Source organism: Macaca thibetana, chromosome 7, assembly GCF_024542745.1.
Source record: "Macaca thibetana thibetana isolate TM-01 chromosome 7, ASM2454274v1, whole genome shotgun sequence".
Taxonomy (NCBI): Eukaryota; Metazoa; Chordata; class Mammalia; order Primates; family Cercopithecidae; genus Macaca; species Macaca thibetana.
The window spans coordinates 117,599,254-117,612,195 of record NC_065584.1 but is presented as its reverse complement, the minus strand read 5'-3'; the positions used below and the strand labels follow the sequence as shown (position 1 = coordinate 117,612,195).

General features: G+C 44.5%; 1 long non-coding RNA gene across 1 annotated transcript; it reads left to right on the top strand.

The window, feature by feature from the left end:
- Positions 1-4,808: 4,808 nt before the first annotated feature.
- LOC126959775 (uncharacterized) lies at positions 4,809-8,768 on the top strand. Its single transcript, XR_007727651.1, has 3 exons — positions 4,809-4,979; positions 5,485-5,627; positions 7,208-8,768. It is a non-coding gene; the product is annotated as an uncharacterized LOC126959775 (long non-coding RNA).
- The last annotated feature ends 4,174 nt before the right edge of the window (positions 8,769-12,942 follow it).

Sequence of the window (12,942 nt, the reverse complement as noted above, 5' to 3'; positions counted from 1 at the left end):
AGCTTTAGTGCCTCCGAATCACTTAGGGGTATTTTATTAAAACACAGTTTGAATTCAGGATGTCTGGGGTGAACCCGAGATTCTGCATTTCCAGTAAGCAGGTGAGGTCAATCCTGCTGGTTTTCCCACCATACTTGGGTGTGATCTTCACTCACTAATTTTACTAGACATGAACTAAGGGGCAAAGAAAACAGCGTAGGGATTGCTTTGGGAGAAACTCTCCCAAACCGCCTTTGTCCTCTGCTCTCACACCATCACAACGAACATCAACACAGAAGGCTTCTGTGACCAAAGGCGTGGGGGTTTTCTCCCCCACACAAAGCAGTATACACCAGCTGGGTGTCCTCCAATTCAGTTCTGATGCTATGTACCTGGAGACAGTGTCAGAGTCCCCAGGTTGAGGACTCAGTCCCACAAGGCCACCCTCTCCATGCCCTACCAGTTGCAAGTCAGGGTTCCTCCGGAACTTCTGACCAACCAGCTTCGAGCTGGGCTTCCCACCACTCCCTCTCTGGGTTTGATTAATTTGCTAGAGCAGCTCACAGAACTAAGAAACACACTTACTGGTTTATTAAGAAGGATATTTTAAAGAATACAAATAAACAGCCAGATGAAGAAATATATAGGGTGAGGTCTGCAAGGGTCCCAAGCGCAGGAGCTTCTGTCCCCAGGAATTGAGCTGTGCCATCCTCCTAGCACATGTGAGTTCTTCTTCACCTTCCTGTCAGCCTCCACAGGCCCAGCTCCCCAAAACCCATCCTCTTGGGTTTTCATGGAAGCCTCATGACGTCACCATTCCTTCCCCCAGTGTACAGGGTGGGACCCTCTGTGGGGAGTCTCTTAAGACCCACAATCAGAAAGGTGGAGAGGATTAGAGTCCTGCCTTGGGGCAGATAAGGAGAGGGCACGAGAGAGATTCTGTCCTGAGGCTTGGCCCTGAGGCCTAACACACACAGCGTATAACAAAAGACCAACAATGGCTATGGGAGTTATGAGCCAGGAACATTGAATGAAAATTATGTGTATTAATATACATTAAAATTAACTATATATGTATTATATATATTAAAATATATGTATATAACAACACAGGAATGAATGGGGAATCCAATGAAATCCTACTTACCCCGGGGTACTTCAAACGAGAATGTGTAAATAGCACCTTAAGCTCCAGGTGGGCAGGGACCATTATTTCCATTTTCTTGGTTCCCTTTGATAAGCAAATTGACCAAATTTAGTAATTTCAAATTCATAGGCGTCGTATCACACACTTCACATGTTTCAGAGAGGAATGCATTTCGGTCAGGATGATCAGAGACAGATTTTTCTCTTAGGAAGGCAGTATGGTATATTGTGAAAATGTGGGTCTTGGCCGGGCTTGGTGGCTCACACCTGTAATCCCAGCACTTTGGGAGGCCGAGGTGGGCAGATCACTGGGTCAGGAGTTTGAGACCAGCCTGGCCAACATGGTGAAACCCCATCTCTACTAAACACACAAAAAATTAGCTGGGTGGGGCACCTGTAATCCCAGCTACTCAGGAGGCTGAGGCGGGAGAATTGCTTGAACCCAGGAGGTGGAGGTTGCAGTGAGCAGAGACTACGACACTGCACTCCAGCCTGGGCAACAGAGTCCGTCTCAAAAAAAAAAAAAAAAAAAAAAAAAAAAGGGAAAGAAAGAAAATGTGGGCCTCCAGGTCAGAATGATTTGGGGTCAAGACTTTTTCTTAAACATGCAACCTCAAGTGAGTCATTATCTTCTCTAGTTCCAGTTTCCTCAGCCTTGAGGTGGTGCTAACACCTACCCTGCTGGGGGGTTGTGAAGCTTAGTAATTTTGTTGATAAAGTGATCTCTTCAAGTATGGTCCAGATTGAGTGTTCTCAGCTAGGCTGTGCATTTCCATGAGGAACTGGGCTTTATTGAACTGGATATCCCCAGAGTCTAGTACACTATCTAACATATATCAGGCACTTAGTAGCCGTTTATTTTTTCATTTTTTATTTTTTATTTTGAGACAGGGTCTAGCTCTGTCACCCAGGCTACAGTGCAATGGTTTAAGTGATCCTTCTGCCTCAGCCTCCCAAGTAGCTGGGACTACAGGCATGCACCACCAACGTCCAGCTAATTTTTTAACATTTACTTTTTGTAGAGATGGGGTCTCACTGTATTGCCCAGTCTGGTCTCAAACTCCTGGGCCCACACAATCCTCTCAGCCAGTAACTGTTTATTAAGCAAGAAGCACATAAATACTCACCTAACAAGCTGGGCATGGTGGCTCATGCCTGTAATCCCAGCACTTTGGGAGGCTGAGGCAGGTAGATTGCTTGAGGTCAGGAGTTCAAGACCAGCCTGGATGACATGGTGAAACCCCGTAAACACAAGGAATAGCCAGGCGTGGTAGTGCGTGCCTGTAGTCCCAGCTACTCAGGAGGCTGAGGCAGGAGAATCACTTGAACCTGAGAGACAGAGGTTGTAGTGAACCCCGATTGTGCCAGCCTGGGTGACACAGTGAAACTGTCTCAAAAAAAAAAAAAAAAAAAGAAAAGAAAAGAAAAAAACAACTCCACTAACTTGTTAATTAGTGTATACCTTTGTATTGATCTTATAACCTTAAACTTTATAAATAGCCTCTTTGGGTTTTCTTCTCCTTTCTCTTTAAAACACCTCCTACTCCCTCCCCCTATTCCAGGTTTGATTAAAGGTTACAGTAGGATTTAGGAATTTCTTCAAAAAGCTGTTGAAACAATGCTGGAGTATGACTTTGGATTAACATCCTTTTACCTTTGCAGGACTCAGCTCACATGACCATGATATTATTTTGTGGGTGGACTTTAAAAGATTTCTACATCAATTAAAACCTAGTTTGACTTAAGCCCTGCAAACATTTACTTCCTTCCCAACAATAGGAAATCACAGCTCCCTTCTATGTGCAAAGCTGACTTGCAATTGCTCCTAACACATTTCAGAGGTGATGCTTCACTCATAAAGGTGCTTCTGAGGCTGCAGTTTCAAGAAGTCAGTAGTGTGAAAACAGTGGATCCCTCTATGACAATTTTCAGGTAAAAAGAAAAAAGCATCAAAGAATTAAGAGTGGTACTGAGGCTTCTTATTCTTCTAACGGATGATGATGATTTTTAGACAAGAGATGTACTGACCTCGTATTGACTCTACTCCTAACTACCAATGTGACCCAAGGACAATGACTTGAACTTTGGGAGCCTCAGTTTTCTTATCTATAAGTGGAATTTACAAGGGGAAGATGTGAGTATTGAAGCAGATGACGTATATAAAGTGCCTATGGAGCTGGGCACAGCACTTCACAACTGTAATCTCAGCATTTTGGGAGGCTGAGAAGGGAGGATCGTTTGAGTTTAGGAGTTTGAGAGCAGCTTGGGCAATATGGCGAAACCCTGTCTCTACAAATAAAAAATTAGCGGGACATGGTGGTGCATGCCTGTAGCCCCAGCTACTCTGGAGGCTGAGGTGGGAGGATGGCTTGAGCCAAGGGGGTTGAGGCTGCAGTGAGCCAAGATCGCACCACTGCACCCCAGCCTGGGTGACAGAGTGAGACCCTGTGTTAAATAAACAAATAAATAAAGTGCCTATCAGTGTTTGGCTAATATTATGAGTAAGAATAAATCAGAGTTCCCATAAACTATTATTTCTAGAAAAAAAATTAGTGAAAGGAATCACCTTAAAAATACCTTCCAAATTTTTTCCCATTTATCTATTATTTGAAAACAGAATCTATTCAGGACAAAATTCTATCTTCAAGTACCAAATGGGTGATACAGTTTGCATTTATCCAAAAGCAGATTAAAGACAATGCCCTTTCTAGCCTACCTGCTTGGAAAAGATCTCAGTGTCACTCAAATCGCATTCCAAATCTCAACGACACTAAGGCCTCAAATCCTCTTAGGAAAGGTTTGAAGGTAGTTCATTTCAGTAATGATTAGACACTTGGGGACAAAACAGTACCTTGGCATCAAGGTCTGTACTGATTCACCAGCCCAGAAATAGCAGTAACAAGATCTTCAACTCTGAGGCGTTCAAATGAGCAGACAAACTCCCTCGTGAGGCCCAGGCCTCTTGACATCCGGACTCAGTCTTTCTTTCCCAGATCGCCAAGGGTCTTGCCCATTTCTCAGCCTAAACCTATTTTGCATTTAATTCAAACTAGTCAAAGTAACTTACCCGCCATTCAGCAGTTCTGGTTAGAAAGCTACTAGGAGGCAGTGTAGGCGGGAGATGCGAGGGAAAAGGCTCATACCAGGGTTTGGGGCTTATGTGTGGATTCTTGAGTTCTCCTTCTCTGTTCCTTTTAGCACTTAAGATCAAGAACGGCTAGGCTGAGGGTGCAGGGGCCAGGCCACTGGAGCGAAACGGCCTCGCCGGATCTGGAGGCGTGGGAACCTCGGGAATAGTGGGGAGTTCCAGACCGGTTCCCTTCGCCCCATCTGAACAGGTCCAGAGCGTGCGCCTGGAGAGGCGCTCGGAAACAGGCAAGCTGGGGACACGTAGCGAGAGACTGGTTGTTGCCCTGGTTGTCCGTCTTAGACGTAGCTTAGCGACCACCGCCTTCAATCCAGCAGCCCGGATCAGACCGTGCCGAAGGACAGCACTGCTCCCCAGCCAGGCCCAACGGCTCGGCTGCTGATTGGACACCGCCGCCTCCCGCCCCGCCTCCCCAGCCACCTCGGGCGCCGCTGCACGTTTCCACTGGTCTGGAGCCCTGTCGATCAGTTTACTGCTCACCTCCCCCAAACAGCTCGTCGGGCCGGCGCGTGCTAGGAAGGCGGGGCCTGTGGCCTGTGGGGCGGAGCGTCGGTGGAGGTCGGCGCAGCTGCCCCTTTGGGCTCTGGCTCTGGACTGGAGCGCAGCATCCTCCCTGCAGCCGTCACGGCTGTTGCCGTAAGCGATCCTCCTGCCTCAGCCTCCTGAGTAGCTGGGACTCGGGACCAGCCTCCCGAGTACTGGTCAGGTAAAGAGAGTCTTGTCTGTTCTGCTGGCCATCTGCCCGTCTCTTCTTCCCAACCAAAGGCTGCCTGCCCCGCCTTCCCCCGTGGCTTTCAGGGTTCTTGGAATGAGGCATCAACTCTATTTACCCCGCCTGCTTATCTTCCCTTCTGTGTCGGTTCCTCCAGCTCCCTCACCAAGCTGCTCCCAAGTGCGTTGGTGGGCCCTCCGGGTCATCCCAACGCTCCTCACTACGGAACTCCTATCGTTAACTCTCAGGTCCCAGCCCCCTTGACCCGCCAGTGCAGTCTCATTCCCAGCTTGGCACAGGAAAAGGTGGAGGGCGGAAGGGCGGGGGAGGGAGAGATGCAGCGCTTTTTTTTTTTTTTTTTTTTTTTTGGAAGCTGGATGTGTTTAGCGCAGAGGGGGAGCACCACAATGGGATTGGATTGGGAACAGAAGCAGCTTCATGACTGTGGTCGGCAATGACTAGAATGGTATCTGTTGCTGCTTTGTGCTTGTGTTTATAGGTGACATTTACCATCACCGTTTTCTTCTTTCATCATCATCACCATTGCCACTACCACCACCTCCAAGGCCACTACCATCACAGCATCTCTGTTCCTCCATCAGAGCTCTTCAAGCTCTGTAAAGGCAGATTCTCTAGAGGCATGTAAGTGCTGACCGCTCCCCCAGCCCCCTCCCCCACCACCAAATAGCGAGCAGTGCCCTTGCCCCCTGAGGCCAGAGCCAAGCCCTCATTTAACTCAAGGACAAGTAGCTGGGAGCAGAGTGTGAGCTGGGAGGATTTTCCTTATCCTCATTTGCAATTGAGATTGCCAAAGAAAACCCTTTATTTTAATCATCCACATTTCTGCTTGCTGTCTCCTGGAGAGTTCCACGTTAGCACTCACACACTCTGAATGGGCTGAATGCGGCGCCTGAACCTGTGGAAAAATGGGAATTTCAGTCACGGAGAGGTGAATGTCCAGACCCAATCCTTTAAGAAGACCAGGTCCAGTAGCAGACAACCTGACTTTCTGCCACAGTAACTCCAGCCGTACTAAAGCATGTTTACTATTCATGTTTGCATATGGGACAAGTGTCATCATCTGCTATGCCACCTTCTGTATGTGTTGGCGGGGTGGGGGTGGGGGCGTCTAAATTCCTGGGAGAGAGAATTATATTCTGTTGTCTACACCAGGTAGCATCTTATAGGCACACCAATGGGATTCAACAACCGTTGCTCAGCTGTTTCTAGGGCTTACTGCAGATCTCTTGGATCACAGACTTATTAACCCTTTTTTGGGAGGGAAAACAGTAAAGCTGAGAATTGCATACCAGATTAACTGTCATTGTGGAAGATGTTGCTTCCACAATGAATCAATGAGGTGTCAGGTCTTCTTGATCAGATACCTAAACACTAGTCTCCTTTCTCTCAACTGTGTTACAGTCCAGGAGCAGGACCAATGAATAGTTAGACATATTGCAGGAACAAAGAAGCAATGGCCTCAATGGAGGGAAACAATGGAGAAGAGTTGCGAGACAGTATATTGTAATGGCTAAACTCATAAACCTGTCAGACATAGGTTCACATCCTGGACCAGCCACTGTCTAGCTCAGTGATTTTTGCAAGTTCCTTGCCTCTTTAATTTTAATTTCTCATCTGTAAAATAGGGATAATACTACCTGTCTCTTAGGAGAAGATGTGAGGATTAAATAAGATAATATAGGTAAAATGCTCAGTAGTTTCTGGCACGTAAGTGGGGATTTTATGGTAACCGCTATTAATAATACTAGCCAAGAAGGATAATAAAGGCCAGTCTCTGGCCCTAAAAATTATGCATTTTTTTCCATTGTCTTTATCCTTTTTAGGTGTCAGAGCTGATGCAAATGGGGTATGGCAGTCTTCAGGTTCCTCATAGCACTACATCTTAGAGGGGTTGCACTATTGAGCCCACCTGTGTTTGGATAGGCATTTCTCTCACCAGCCTTCACAAGTACTTAGCAGATTCGTAGTTGAGACATGTTAAAGATGCAGCTTTAGAGAAGATTTCCAGGCCTCTGGCCCTATCCTAGACTGTTTCTTTCTCACTGAGTGTTCAATGCACTGACTGTGATTGATGAAGCCTTTGTCACAGGCTTAATCCTGCCTAGACTAAACGCTTTGGCCTTGGAAATGGGGTCCCATAGGACCTATGATTATGATTGTCTAAGGGTAGGTATCATATCCTGGTCATCTTCCCTTTCCAGACATAAAATTGGTGGAGCTGTTCCCAGAGGAAGAGGAATGGGGGCAGACTGGAACTTGATATGATGATGGTAAATATTGTATCCTTGATAGAAAATTGGGAAATCCTTCTCTCCTGTCTCATATACCATGCCTCAAAGTCTAGTTTTATGTTAAAGTTTTGGATTCATGCACACCATCCCAAGCTGTGGTGTGTTTTAGATGATCTTGCCTTTAATGGTTTTCTTATTAAAACTTTATTTGTATCAGTGTGAAAATTCATAATGGATATTTCATATCTTACAGTGATGCTACTGTTGGTAGTATGACCATGTTTAGGGGTTATTCATAATCTCTTGTTGGGACCTGGTTTTAATAGTAGCTATTATTTTTACATGTACATAGTCTCTGTCTTAAATACCAGCTTAATTCTCAACAGGTCCCAGCCTGTGTTGACAGAATTACAGCTGTTAATCTGATTTGCCTGATCTTGCAGAGATGCTAAACCATGGGAATTGTATTCTCCTGCAGCAGCTATAAACTTGCACCAACAGGCTGGCCTTGTGGAGGAACTGAAGCATCTCTGTATTTAGCGTCTGTGCTGAAGTGCTGACAAAGCATCAACCCCATGCTTTGTAAAATAGTAATTACTAAAGCGGGGAGAAGTCAAGAAGGAAATGAACGTCTTTACCTTGTCAGCATATAAAAGCAAGGGTCTGAGAAATGGAGCGTTCCCTCTCGCTTACCTTTCTCAAGTTCCCTGGCTAAGAGTAAAAAATCTCCCAGAGTAATCTGGATTTCTGTGTTTACGCTTTCTGCAAATACTGCCTTAGTGCATGTTTGAGGATGGGGGAGAGAGAAGAGAGTTGACCCTCCTTGTGGACATCCTTACCTCCCCACTGCCCTGAAATGACCACGATCTCTGTAATGCATCTCTCTAGGAAGCAGACTACTAGTTAAGTTGTTTTTTTTTTTTCTTTAACCAACACACCTCCTATTTCCTTAACTTGATACTGACTTGTTTTATGTTCCATCTTATTAGAACTATGCCTGTCTCTTCCTTGTAAAGTGTCATAGGTCACTGCTAATGATGAACACCTTTCAAATTAAACACTTTTTTACTGTGGTCTTCCACGTGACAGGCTATTGGGGAAAATATTTTGGAGGTAGCCAGGACTTTTTAACATTCATGTTTGTCATCAGGATCTGGGCATTAATGGAGAAGTAGCAGGGACAGCCAGAATGCTGACTGGGAGGATAGACAAGGCTGTAAAAGTGGGGCAGGAGACACCATTATGATGCTGCTGCCGCGATGCTAATACTCACACCCCTGCCACAGGCTTTCCAGTATGAGAGTGCTCTAGTTCATGTTTTTGTTAAAGAAGCTCAGAGAACATCCAGAAATGCGTCAGACAGCAGTGCTTGTTGTTAAACACTCCTTTAGCCATAGTTGCCCTGTTTTTCCGTTTTTTTCCCACGTGAGTATCTATCCACATTCATCTAGGCCTAGGTGCTTTCTCCAATGAGTCCTCTGTGAAACATAAGGAAAAATATGGACCTTTCAAAGAGAAAGAGAACTGTCTACTTCTTTTTTTTTTTTTTTTTTTTTTTTTTTGAGACGGAGTCTCGCTGTGTCTCCCAGGCTGGAGTGCGGTGGCGCGATCTCGGCTCACTGCAAGCTCCGCCTCCCGGGTTCACGCCATTCTCCCGCCTCAGCCTCCGAGTAGCTGGGACTACAGGCGCCCGCCACCACGCCCGGCTGTCTACTTCTCAGGAGAAGCCCTCCCTGGTGATTCACTCGCCATAGTAATTTTGTGAAACCTCATCGTTTCCAAAAGCTTAATACTAGCACAAATGGAATTCAAAGGAAACTGAATGAATGCCATCTTTTGAGCGGCACACAGGTGACTGTAGCACTGTCTCAGGTTCTCTCTAATCTTCTTTAGAGTTTCAAGAACTCTTTTCAGTCTCTTCTCAGTAGAGAAGATAATACTTCTAAGTATTAAAGAGCAGATTTTTTTGCTCTTTGCTATTGTAAGGATTGCTGAGCCAGAATGGAGAAAGTATTTGGGAGGAATTGCTGTCACAGTGTTGAATGGTCTTCCTCCTCTGTGAGAATTACAACTGGGCAAACATTATTATGTTTCAATGTGTTCAGTCCCCAAGAGGCAGGGAGTAAAATCTTTGTTACCATTTTCAAAGTGTGCGTTGCTGCTTTGATCTCTTCACTGACCGAAAGCACATCCCTATGGCCTCAGACCTGTGCGTGCGAATAAAGCTGATTTCTCACCGTCACACCGTGGAGTCCATGTAACTTGTTGATGTTCTATTCTGAGAAAAATGTCTTCAAAGTCTACTCCAAGGGCAAGACTCAAGTGAGCATGAATTGTCTGTTTTCTCTGTGTCCGTCCTTGGCTTAATACAGAAGACTTAAATTCCTTTCTTTGGTTATGTAATCTGCTGGTTCCTCTGTGAGGTAGGTAAACGATGCTGTACCTCTCCTGCAGATGAGGAAATCAAAGATCATAGAGGTTAATGTGTTTGCTTAAGGGGCCGGCTCTCAATGGAATCTGGATAGTATTTACCTGCTGGGCTTGCATTCTATTTTCTCTCTGTGCTCTAGTAAGCCTAAGCCACAGAGAACATTCCTGGCTTTATAATGTTTTAAACTTTCAAAGCAGGATAAACCATAAATAAAGTTCAGTATGCTGGGTATGAATATAGTGAAAAGCAAGAGTTGCTTTTTTTAAGCATTAAAATTATTATACTTTCTCTTTTTAGATGAAGGCAGCCACTTTAGAAAATTTTCTAAGCCTAGCTCGTATTTGGAGAGCTTTGCAAATAATGTTTTAAAAGCCTACAGTTCTGCAGAAAATGGATTTCATCTACAGAATTGGCATCAGTCCTGTCCTTGTTTGCCAATGTCCCCATCTCTCTTTATTTCTATTTCTACTGTAGAATCCTCTACCTTCTACTTACAGGAGACTAGCTGGGCTTTCCCTCTTTCCTATCCATCCAACCCCAAGTAAATATGAATAAAACATATCGCACATAATGGAGGTGCTGGCCTTGTGTTCAGATCACTCTCTGATTTATTTTTGGCTGGTCCTAATTTTAAGCTCCGAAAACATAATTTAATTCTAATTTTCATGATTATTTGAAGAACTGAAACTCCGTGATACCACAGTGTCTTACAGAAAACTATGGTAGGTTGAAAAAAAAAAATAACCTTAATGTTTTTTCAAACAGCAAGCAACAGCAACTCTTATGCCCACATTTTCTCTAGTTAAGGGACAAGATATTTTTCTAGTTATATAGTGGAGAAAACTGAGATGGAAGATTAAAAGTGACTTGCCCAAGGTTACACACGGTCAGTGGCACAGCCAAGAATAGATCCAGGTCACCTGACTCTCTGGGCTTTGTTCATTACATCACTCACCTTCTCTTTAGGAAGTAACAGCCCTGCAGCCGACGGAAATGAAGGCAGTCAACTCTCAGACTCAGTTTCTAGGTCTTGACTTTTTTTTTTTTTCATCTTTTGTGAGAATGTATCGATAGCTGCCACACTGCAGCACCATTAGCTAAATTCAGGAACTTAACATAATTTATTTTAAAAACCACAAAATTCTGATATCATAGTCCAAAACTTGGCAGATGATAAAGCAAAAGGGAGATGTAGCTGAAGACTCCAAAGTAGTTGTGTAGGGAGCTTCTGCTGGAACCACATCTAAGAAGGAAGAAACACACGGAAGAGGGAAAAGGGAGATATAGTCTAAGACTATATATATAAAGGTATGACATGGACCCAGGGCAACAGCTTCAGGAACACTAAGGTCATGAATAACAAGAGGATTTGAAAAAATGCTAAGTCTCCCTCTGTCACCCAGGCTGGAGTGCAGAAGCACGATCTTGGCTCACCGTAACCTCCGCCTCCTGGGTTCAAGCAATTCATCTGCCTCAGCCTCCTGAGTAGCTGGGATTACAGGCATGCACCACCACACCTGGCTAATTTTTTTTGTATTTTTAGTAGAGACGAGGTTTTACCATATTGGCCAGGCTCCTGACCTTGTGATCCTCCTGCCTCAGCCTCCCAAAGTGCTGGGATTACAGGCATGAGCCACAGCGCCCGGCCAAAGTCTACTTTTTAAAAAGAGGGCTTTTAGCATTTCAATCAGTGCATGATGTACAAATCCAGCTGCTTGAAAAAGATGGGCCAAATTCACAGACAGCGAGGAAGCAGAACTACTCAATTTTCATTTTGCTCCTGCCATTTTCATTCAAACCTTGCAGATAAGAATCTCCATCTACAAAGATAGGTATATGAAAATTATCTCTTTATTTTTTAGAAATCATGTTCATTTCTATTTCAAGCCTCTTCTTTCTGGAAAGGTGGAAAACTTAACCTCAGTCCTTCTCAGTATTTATAGTCTCCCCGGAGTTGTGTGAAGGCTCCAGGGGACTGACATAGTGCCATGGCATGGGAAGAGGGACCTTCTGCTCATTGAGGCATCAGACTGCACAGGTTACTCTGTAGCACTCAGTAATTCTGCTCTCCCAGCTCTCTCAGTTGTAGTCATCTGTGGTTGTGTCCAATTGGAGCTTGACCCACACAATTCTTTTGTGGACATTTCCTGTGGTTCCTTCTTACCTAGATATAGCACACAGGGCTCTAGGGTCATGTGACCTCTCTGGGGACACTGCCAGGAAGTAGGGCCTGGGTGCCCTTCCTCCAGGGTCCACAAGCCTCTTGCCTTTCTTTCCCAACAGCCTTGGGGAGATAATTCTTTTTTCAGGGTTCTTCAGGACTCTTTATGTGGATGAATCTCACTCCTTTTTATATCCTTCAAGAAATTCCCTATGTTCTGAGAGTTTAGAATTTTGAGAAACACAATCCAGGAATAATCACAGGCTATTTATCTTTTTCTCCTTACCACATACCTCTCCTGATGCAATGAATGCCAATACTGATACCTGCCTTAGTGGGGGTTAAGCAAAGGGGGAAATACAAGGAGAAATAAAAGTAAACATAGATTGATATCCATGTTTCTGAACATTACTTTCTTTTAGAAGTACAGCAACTGGGGATGTCTGCCTTGTTCACATCTACTTTCTTTTCTCTAGGAATGACTCCAGTATATAGGTGTGGGGTCCCTGTAGACATGACTCTGTTCCTGGCCAGGACTATTAAACCAGGGATCTGGAAATCTGATCCAAGGTGGGCCAGATGGAATGCCTTCCCCAAAACTGGAGTCTAGGGTTGAAGGATTGCATTGACTAAGAGTCACTGGAGTTAAGTCACAGTAAGAGAAGTGCCCCAGGGAGACACCTGTGAGTCCGATGCAGAGGCCACTGGAAGACTCTGCTTTCTCTTCTTCCAACTCTTGGCCTTTCTACTCTTTCTTTGATTTTATGAAACTGCCCATGAATTTCATGAGATTCAATATGCTTCTCTTTTTGCTTAAGGTAGCCAAAATCAGTTTCAGTTGCTCACAACCAAGAGAAACTTAAGAATGGCCTTCAAATTTGCAAAGAAAGGAAAACATGATGAAGAGGAAACGGAAACTTAAGATAGGTGAAGAGATAGTAAGATAGAATCTGGCAGTTTAAGGTGTGTTTTTCTAATAATTTAAAGTGACAGTTGCAAGAATTGTATTTGTGATCCTGGAAAAACTTTCACTTTTTTTTTTTTTTATTTTTTTTAGGAACATTTAAAACTGTCGGCACTGCTTTGTAGCAGGGTCATTGACAAACTAGAGAA